At 39.8% G+C, this 10,467-nt stretch overlaps 1 pseudogene; it reads left to right on the top strand.

The window, feature by feature from the left end:
• The first annotated feature begins 1,454 nt into the window (after positions 1–1,454).
• Positions 1,455–2,408, top strand: LOC110295791 (large ribosomal subunit protein uL10 pseudogene; annotated as a pseudogene).
• Positions 2,409–10,467: the final 8,059 nt, after the last annotated feature.

The raw sequence follows: 10,467 nt of genomic DNA, 5'->3' as shown, positions 1-10,467 counted from the left end.
GCCTTTTTGTCTTATTGACAGTGTCTTTTGCCTTGCAGAAGCTTTGCAATTTTATTAGGTCCATTTGTAGATTCTTGCTCTTACAGCACAAGCCATTGCTGTTCTATTCAGGAATTTCTCCCCTGTGCCCATATCTTCGAGGCTTTTCCCCACTTTCTCCTCTAAAAGTTTCAGTGTCTCTAGTTTTATGCGGAGTTACTTGATTCACTTAGATTTGACCTTAGTACAAGGAGATAGAAATGGATCAATTCACATTCTTCTACATGATAGCCACCAGTTGTGCCAGCACCATTTGTTGAAAATGCTGTCTTTTTTCCACTGGATTGTTTTAGCTCCCTTGTCAAAGATCAAGTGACCATAGGTGTGTGGGTTCATTTCTGGATTTTCAATTCTATTTCATTGGTCTACTTGTCTGTCACAATACCAGTACCATGTAGTTTTTATCATAATTGCTCTGTAATAAAGCTTTAGGTCAGGCATGGTGATTCCACCAGAGGTTCTTTTATCCTTGAGAAGAGTTTTTGCTATCCTAGGTTTTTTGTTATTCCAGATGAATTTGCAGATTGCACTTTCTAATTCATTGAAGAATTGAGTTGGTATTTTGATGGGGATTGCATTGAATCTGTAGATTGCTTTTGGCAAGATAGCCATTTTTACAATGTTGATCCTGCCAATCCATGAGCATGGGAGATCTTTCCATCTTCTGTGATCTTCTTCAATTTCTTTCTTCAGAGGCTTGAAGTTCTTATCATACAGATCTTTCACTTCTTTAGTTAGAGTCACGCCAAGATATTTTATATTGTTTGTGACTATTGAGAAGGGTGTTGTTTCCCTAATTTCTTTCTCAGCCTGTTTATTCTTTGTGTAAAGAAAGGCCATTGACTTGTTTGAGCTAATTTTATATCCAGCTACTTCACTGAAACTGTTTATCAAGTTTAGGAGTTCTCTGGTGGTATTTTTAGGGTCACTTATATATACTATCATATCATCTGCAAAAAGTGATATTTTGACTTCATATTTTCCAATTTGTATCCCCTTGATCTCCTTCTGTTGTCGAATTGCTCTGGCTAGGAATTCAAGTACAAAGTTGAATAGGTAGAGAGAAAGTGGGCAGCCTTTTCTAGTCCCTGATTTTAGTGGGATTGCTCCCAGCTTCTCACCATTTACTTTGATGTTGGCTACTGGTTTGCTGTAGATTGCTTTTATTATATTTAGGTATGGCCTTGTATTCCTGATCTTTCCAAGACTTTTATCATGAATGGGTGTTAGATCTTTTCGAATGTTTTTTCCATGTCTAAGGAGATGATCATGTGGTTTTTGTCTTTGAGTTTGTTTATATACTGGATTATGTTGAAGGATTTCCGTATATTAAACCATTGCGCTCTAGCCAGGCGTCCTCGTTAGAGTGATATTGTCTTTAAACCCCACGTGGCAATCCCTGATGCACCGCTGTGATGCCCAGGGAAGACAGGGCGACCTGGAAGTCCAACTACTTCCTCAAGATCATCCAACTTTTGGAGGATTACCCAAAATGCTTCATTGTGGGAGCAGACAATGTGGGCTCCAAGCAGATGCAGCAGATCCGCATGTCCTTCCGAGAGAAGGCTGTGGTGCTGATGGGCAAGAACACCATGATTCGCAAGGCCATCAGGGGCCACCTGGAGAACAACCCAGCTCTGGAGAAACTGCTGCCTCACATCCGGGGGAACGTGGGCTTTGTGTTCACCAAGGAGGACCTCACTGAGATTTGGGATATGCTGTTGGCCAATAAGGTGACAGCTGTTGCTTGTGCTGATGCCATTGCCCCGTGTGAGGTCACTGTGCCAGCTCAGAACACTGGTCTGGGGCCCGAGAAGACCTCCTTCTTCCAGGCTTTGGGCATCACCACGAAAATCTCCAGAGGCACCATTGAAATTCTGAGTGACGTGCAGCTGATAAAGACTGGAGACAAGGTGGGAGCCAGGGAGGCCACACTGCTGAACATGCTGAACATCTCCCCCTTCTCCTTCGGGCTGATCATCCAGCAGGCGTTTGACAATGGCAGCATTTATAACCCGGAAGTGCTCGACATCACAGAGCAGGCCCTGCATTCTCGCTTCCTGGAGGGTGTCCTCAACGTGGCCAGTGTGTGTCTGCAGATCAGGTACCCGACTGTTGCCTCCGTGCCACACTCCATCATCAATGGGTACAAGCGTGTCCTGGCATTGTCTGTGGAGACTGAGTACACCTTCCCACTTGCTGAAAAGGTCAAGGCCTTCCTGGCTGATCCATCTGCATTTGCGGCTGCTGCCACTGCAGCTGCTGCCACCACTGCTACCCCTGCCACTGCTGCAGCCCCTGCCAAAACTGAGGCAAAGGAAGAGTTGGAGGAATCAGATGAGGACATGGGATTCGGTCTCTTCAACTAATCCCGTCAAAGCAACCAAGTCAGCCTGCTTAATTTGAGAAAGATGGAAATAAAGGCTTACTTCTCTTAAAAAACAACAACAACAACAAAAACAACAAAAACAAAAACAAACAAACAAACAAAAAAAACATTGCTGCACCCCTGGATAAAACCTACTTGGTCAGGATGGATGATTGTGTTAATATGTCCTTGGATTCTGTTAGCGAGAATTTTATTGAGTAATTTTGCATCAATATTTATAGGGGAAATTGGTCTGAAGTTCTCTATATTTGTTGGATCTTTCTTTGGTTTAGGTATCAGAGTAATTGTGGCTTTATAGAATGAGTTGGGTAGAGTACCTTCTATTTCTATTTTCTGGAATATTTTGTGCAGAACTGGAATTAGATGTTCTTTGAACGTCTGATAGAACTCTGCACTAAACCCATCTGGTCCTTGGCTTTTTTTGGCTGGGAGACTATTAATGACTGCTTCTCTATCTTTAGGGGATATGGGGCTTTTGAGATAGTTAACTTGATCCTGATTTAAATTTGGTACCTGGTATCTGTCTAGAAATTGGTCCATTTCATCCAGGTTTTCCAGTTTTGTTGAGTATAGCCATTTGTAGAAGGGTCTGATGGTGTTTTGGATTTCTTCAGGATCTGTTGTTATGTGTCCCTTTTCATTTCTGATTTTGTTAATTAGGATGCTTCCCTTGTGCCCTCTAGTGAGTCTAGCTAAGGGTTTATTTATCTTGTTGATTTTTCTCAAAGAACCAGCTCCTCGTTTGGTTTATTCTTTGAATAGTTCTTCTTGTTTCCACTTGGTTGATTTCGCCCTTGAGTTTGATTATTTCCTGCTGTCTACTCCTCTTGGTTGAATTTTCTTCCTTTTTTCCTAGAGCTTTTAGCTGTGTTGTCAAGTAGTGTGTGCTCTCTCTAGTTTCTTTTTGGAGGCACTTAGAGGTATGAGTTTCCCTCTTAGAAATGCATTCATTGTGTCCCATAAGTTTGGGTATGTTGTGGCTTCATTTTCATTAAACTCCAAAAAGTCTTTAATTTCTTTCTTTATTTCTTCCTTGACCAAATTATCATTGAGAAGAGTGTTGTTCACTTTCCACATGAATGTTGGATTTCCATTATTTATGTTGTTATGGAAGATCAGCTTTAGTCCATGGTGGTCTGATAGGATGCATGGGATAATTTCAATATTTTTGTATCTGTTGAGGCCTGTTTTGTGACCAATTATATGGTCAATTTTGGAGAAGATCCCGTGAGGTGCTGAGAAGAAGGCATATCTTTTGTTTTAGGATAAAATGTTCTGTAGATATCTGTTATGTCCATTTGTTTCATAACTTCTGTTAGTTTCACTGTATCCCTGTCTAGTTTCTATTTCCATGATCTGTTCATTCTTGAACATGGTGTGTTGAATTCTCCCACCATTATTGTGTGCAGTGGAATGTGTGCTTTGAGCTTTACTAAGTGTCTTTAATGAATGTGGATACCCTTGCATTTGGAACATAGATATTCAGAATTGAGAGTTCCTCTTGGAGGATTTTACCCTTGATGAGAATGAAGGGTTGTTCCTTGTCTTTTTTGTTAACTTTTGGTTGGAAGTCGATTTCATTCGACATTAGAATGGCTACTAGAGGTTGTTTCTTTAGACCATTTGCTTGGAAAATTGTTTTCCAGCCTTTCACTCTAAGGTAGTGTCTGTCTTTTTCCCTGTGATGGGTTGCCTGGAAGCAGCAGAATGTCGGCTCCTCTTTGTGTAGCCATTCTGTTAGTCTATGTCTTTTTATTATGGAATTGAGTCCATTGATATTAAGAGATATTAAGGAAAAGTAATTGTTGCTTCCTGTTATTTTTGTTGTTAGAGTTGGCATTCTGTTCTTTTGGCAGCCTTCTTTTTGGTTTGTTGAGGGATTACTTTCTTGCTTTTTCTAGGGCGTGATTTCCATCCTTGTTTTGTTTTTTTTTCCCGATATTATTCTTTGAAGGGCTGGATTCCTGGAAAGATAATGTGTGAATTTGGTTTTGTTGTGGAATACTTTGGTTTCTCCATCTTTGGTAATTGAGAGTTTGGCTGGGTATAGTAGCCTGGGCTGGCATTTGTGTTCTTTTAGTGTCTGTATAACATCTGTCCAGGCTCTTCTGGCTTTCATAGTCTCTGGTGAAAAGTCTGGTGTAATTCTGATAGGCCTGCCTTTATATGTTACTTGACCTTTCTCCCTTACTGCTTTTAATATTCTATCTTTATTTAGTGCACTTGTTGTTCTGATTATTATGTGTCGGGAGGAATTTCTTTTCTGGTCCAGTCTATTTGGAGTTCTGTAGGCTTCTTGTATTTTCATGGGCATCTCTTTCTTTAGGTTTGGGAAGTTTTCCTCTATAATTTTGTTGAAGATATTTGCTGGCCCTTTCATTTGAAAATCTTCAATCTCTTCTACTCTTATTATCCGTAGGTTTGCTCTTCTCATTGTGTCCTGTATTTCCTGGATATTTTGAGTTAGGATCCTTTTGTGTTTTGTATTTTCTTTGATTGTTGTGCCGATGTTCTCTATGGAATCTTCTGCACCTGAGATTCTCTCTTCCATCTCTTGTATTCTGTTGCTGATGCACGCATCTATGGTTCCAGATTTCTTTTTTTTTTATTACATATTTTCCTCAATTACATTTCCAATGCTATCCCAAAAGTCCCCCATAGCGCCCCCCATTTCCCTACCCACCCATTCCCATTCTTTTGGCCCTGGCATTCCCCTATATTGGGGCATATAAAGTTTGCAAGTCCAATGGGCCTCTCTTTCCAGTGATGGCCGACTAGGCCATCTTTCGATACATATGCAGCTAGAGACAAGAGCTCTGGGGTACTGGTTAGTTCATAATGTTGTTCCAATTATAGGGTTGCAGATCCCTTTAGCTCCTTGGGTACTTTCTCTAGCTTCTCGATTGGGAGCCCTGTGATACATCCAATAGCTGACTGTGAGCATCCACTCCTGTGTTTGCTAGGCCCCTGCATAGTCTCACAAGAGACAGCTATCTTTGGGTCCTTTCAGCAAAATCTTGCTAGTGTAGGCAATGGTGTCCGTGTTTAGAGGCTGATTATTGGATGGATCCCTGGATACGCGGCAGTCTCTAGATGGCCCATCCTTTCATCACAGCTCCAAGCTTTGTCTCTGTAACTCCTTCCATGGGTGTTTTGTTACCAATTCTAAGAAGGGGCACAGTGTCCACATTTTGGTCTTCATTCTTCTTGAGTATCATGCGTTTAGCAAATTGTATCTTATATATTGGATACCCTAAGTTTTGGGCTAATATCCACTTATCAGTGAATACATATTGTGTGAGTTCCTTTGTGATTGTGTTACCTCACTCAAGATGATGCTCTTCAGGTCCATCCATTTGGATAGGAATTTCATAAATTCATTCTTTTTAATAGCTGAGTAGTACTCCATTGTGTAGATGTACCATAATTTCTGTATCCATTCCTCTGTTGAGGGACATCTGGGTTCTTTCCAGCTTCTGGCTATTATAAATAGGGCTGCTATGAACATAGTGGAGCATGTGTCCTTTTTACCGGTTGGGACATCTTCTGGATATATGCCCAGGAGAGGTATTGCTGGATCCTCCGGTAGTACTATGTCCAATTTTCTGAGGAACCGCCAGACTGATTTCCAGAGTGGTTGTACAAGCTTGCAATCCCACCAACAATGGAGGAGTGTTCCACTTTCTCCACATCCTCGCCAGCATCTGCTGTCACCTGAATTTTTGATCTTAGCCATTCTGACTGGTGTGAGGTGGAATCTCAGAGTTGTTTTGATTTGCATTTCCCTGATGATTAAGGATGTTGAACATTTTTTAGGTGCTTCTCTGCCATTCGGTATTCCTCAGGTGAGAATTCTTTGTTCAGTTCTGAGCCCCATTTTTTAATGGGGTTATTTGACTTTCTGGAATCCACCGTCTTCAGTTCGTTATATATATTGGATATTGGTTTCTTATCTGATTTAGGATAGGTAAAGATCCTTTCCCAATCTGTTGGTGGTTTTTTTTGTCTTATTGATGGTGTCTTTTGCCTTGCAGAAGCTTTGCAGTTTCATGAGGTCCCACTTGTCAATTCTCCATCTTACAGCACAAGCCATTGCTGTTCTATTCAAGAATTTTTCCCCTGTGCCCATATCTTCAAGGCTTTTCCCCACTTTCTCCTCTATAAGTTTCAGTGTCTCTGGTTTTATGTGAAGTTCCTTGATCCACTTAGACTTGACCTTAGTACAAGGAGATAGGAATGGATCAATTCGCATTCTTCTACATGAAAGCAACCAGTTGTGCCAGCACCATTTGTTGAAAATGCTGTCTTTCTTCCACTGGATGGTTTTAGCTCCCTTGTCGAAGATCAAGTGAACGTAGGTGTGTGGGTTCATATCTAGGTCTTCAATTCTATTCCATTGGTCTATTTGTCTGTCACTATACCAGTACCATGCCGTTTTTATCACAATTGCTCTGTAGTAGAGCTTTAGGTCCGGCATGGTGATTCCACCAGAGGTTCTTTTATCATTGAGAAGAGTTTATGCTATCCTAGGTTTTTTGTTATTCCAGATGAATTTGCGGATTGCACTTTCTAATTTGTGGAAGAATTGAGTTGGAATTTTGATGGGGATTGCATTGAATCTGTAGATTGCTTTTGGCAAGATAGCCATTTTTAAAATGTTGATCCTGCCAATCCATGAGCATGGGAGATCATTCCATCTTTTGAGATCTTCTAGAATTTCTTTCTTCAGAGACTTGAAGTTTTTATTATACAGATCTTTCACTTCCTTAGTTAGAGTCACGCCAAGATATTTTATATTATTTGTGACTATTGAGAAGGGTGTTGTTTCCCTAATTTCTTGCTCAGCCTGTTTATTCTTTGTGTAGAGAAAGGCCATTGATTTGTTTGAGTTAATTTTATATCCAGCTACTTCACCGAAGCTGTTTATCAAGCTTAGGAGTTCTCTGGTGGAATTTTTAGGGTCACTTATATATACTATCATATCATCTGCAAAAAGTGATATTTTGACTTCATCCTTTCCAATTTGTATCCCTTTTGATCTCCTTTTGTTGTCGAATTGCTCTGGCTAGGACTTCAAGTACTATGTTGAATAGGTATGGAGAAAGTGGACAGCCTTGTCTAGTCCCTGATTTTAGAGGGATTGCTTCAAGCTTCTCACCATTTACTTTGATGTTGGCTACTGGTTTGCTGTAGATTGCTTTTATCATGTTTAGGTATGGGCCTTGAATTCCTGATCTTCCCAAGACTTTTATCATGAATGGGTGTTGGATCTTGTCAAATGCTTTTTCCGCATCTCACGAGATGACCATGTGGTTTTTCTCTTTGAGTTTGTTTATATACTGGATTACGTTGATGGATTTCTGTATATTGAACCATCCCTGCATCCCTGGGATGAAACCTACTTGGTCAGGATGGATGATTGTTTGGATGTGTTCTTGGATTCGGTTAGCAAGAACTTTATTGAGGATTTTTGCATCAATATTCATAAGGGATATTGGTCTGAAGTTTTCTATCTTTGTTGGGTCTTTTTGTGGTTTAGGTATCAGAGTAATTGTTGCTTCATAGAATGAGTTGGGTAAAGTACCTTCTGTTTCTATTTTGTGGAATAGTTTGTGAAGAACTGGGATTAGATCTTCTTTGAAGGTCTGATAGAACTCTGCACTAAACCTATCTGGTCCTGGGCTTTTTTTGGTTGGGAGACTATTAATGACTGCTTCTATTTCTTTGGGGGATATAGGTCTGTTTAGATCATTAACCTGATCTTGGTTCAACTTTGGTACCTGGTACCTGTCTAGGAACTTCTCCATTTCATCCAGGTTCTCCAGTTTTGTTGAGTATAGCCTTTGGTAGAAGGATCTGATGGTGTTTTGGATGTCTTCAGGATCTGTTGTTATGTCTCCTTTTTCATTTCTGATTTTGTTAATTAGAATGCTTTCACTGTGCCCTCTAGTGAGTCTGGCTAAGGGTTTATCTATCTTGTTGATTTTCTCAAAGAACCAGCTCCTTGATTGGTTGATTCTTTGAATAGTTCTTCTTGTTTCCACTTGATTGATTTCGCCCCTGAGTTTGATTATTTCCTGCCATCTACTCCTTTTGGGTGAATTTGCTTCCTTTTGTTCTAGTGCTTTTAGGTGTGTTGTCAAGCTGCTAATGTGTGCTCTTTCTAGTTTCTTCTTGGAGGCACTCAGAGCTATGAGTTTTCCTCTTAGAAATGCTTTCATTGCGTCCCATAAGTTTGGGTATGTTGTGGCTTCATTTTCATTGAACTCTAAAAAGTTCTTAATTTCTTTCTTTATTCCTTCCTTGACCAAGGTATCATTGAGAAGAGTGTTGTTCAGTTTCCACCTGAATGTTGGCTTTCTATTATTTATTTTATTATTGAAGATCAGCCTTAGTCCATGGTGATCTGATAGGATGCATGGGACAATTTCAATATTTTTGTATCTGTTGAGTCCTGTTTTGTGCCCAATTACGTGGTCAATTTTGGAGAAGGTACCATGAGGTGCTGAGAAGAAGGTATATCCTTTTGTTTTAGGGTAAAATGTTCTGTAGATATCTGCCAGATCCATTTGATCCATAACTTCTGTTAGTTTCACTGTGTCCCTGTTTAGTTTCTGTTTCCATGATCTGTCCATTAGTGAAAGTGGTGTGTTGAAGTCTCCCACTATTATTGTATGAGGTACAATGTGTGCTTTGAGATTTACTAAAGTTTCTTTATTGAATGAGGCTACCTTTGTATTTGGAGCATAGATATTCAGGATTGATAGTTCCTCTTGGAGGATTTTACCTTTGATGAGTATGAAGTGCCCCTCCCTGTCTTTTTTGATTACTTTGGGTTGGAAGTCAATCTTATCAGATATTAGAATGGCTACTCCAGCTTGTTTCTTCATACCATTTGCTTGGAAAATTGTTTTCCAGCCTTTCATTCTGAGGTAGTGTCTATCTTTTTCTCTGAGATGAGTTTCCTGTAAGCAGCAAAATGTTGGGTATTGTTTGTGTAGCCAGTTTGTTAGTCTATGTCTTTTTATGGGGGAGTTGAGACCATTGATATTAAGAGATATTAAGGAAAAGTAATTGTTGTTTCCTGTTATTTTTGTTGTTATAGTTGGCATTCTGTTCTTGTGGCTGTCTTCTTTTAGGTTTGTTGAGGGATTACCTTCTTGTTGTTTCTAGGGCGTGGTTCCTGTCCTTGTATTGTTTTTTTTCTGTTATTATCCTTTGAAGGGCTGGATTCGTGGAGAGATAATGTGTGAATTTGGTTTTGTCGTGGAATACTTTGGTTTCTCCATCTATGTTAATTGAGAGTTTGGCTGGGTATAGTAGCCTGGGCTGGAATTTGTGTTCTTTTAGTGTCTGTATAACATCCGTCCAGGATCTTCTGGCTTTCATAGTCTCTGGTGAAAAATCTGGTGTAATTCTGATAGGCTTGCATTTATCTGTTACTTGGCCTTTTTCTCTTACTGCTTTTAGTATTCTATCTTTATTTAGAGCATTTGTTGTTCTGATTATTATGTGTTGGGAGGTATTTCTTTTCTGGTCCAGTCTATTTGGAGTTCTGTAGGCTTCTTGTATGTTCATGGGCATCTCTTTCTTTAGGTTTGGGAAATTTTCTTCTATAATTTTGTTGAAGATGTTTGCTGGTCCTTTGAGTTGAAAATCTTCATTCTCATCCACTCCTATTATCAGTAGGTTTGGTCTTCTCATTGTGTCCTGTATTTCCTGGATGTTTTGAGGTAGGATCTTTTTGCATTTTCCATTTTCCTTGATTGTTGTGCCGATGTTCTCTATGGAATCTTCTGCACCTGAGATTCTCTCTTCCATCTCTTGTATTCTGTTGCTGATGCTCGCATCTAAGGTCCCAGATTTCTTTCCTAGGGATTCTATCTCCAGTGTTGCCTCATTTTGGGTTTTCTTTATTGTGTCTACTTCCCTTTTTAGGTCTAGTATGGTTTTGTTCATTTCCATCATCTGATTGGATGTGTTTTCCTGTTTCTCTTTAAGGACTTCTACCAGTTTTGTTGTGTTTTCCTGTTTTTCTT

Source organism: Mus caroli, unplaced genomic scaffold (assembly GCF_978045245.1).
Source record: "Mus caroli unplaced genomic scaffold, Mus_caroli_1 scaffold_1, whole genome shotgun sequence".
NCBI lineage: Eukaryota > Metazoa > Chordata > Mammalia > Rodentia > Muridae > Mus > Mus caroli.
This window is presented reverse-complemented; position numbering and strand designations above follow the sequence as displayed.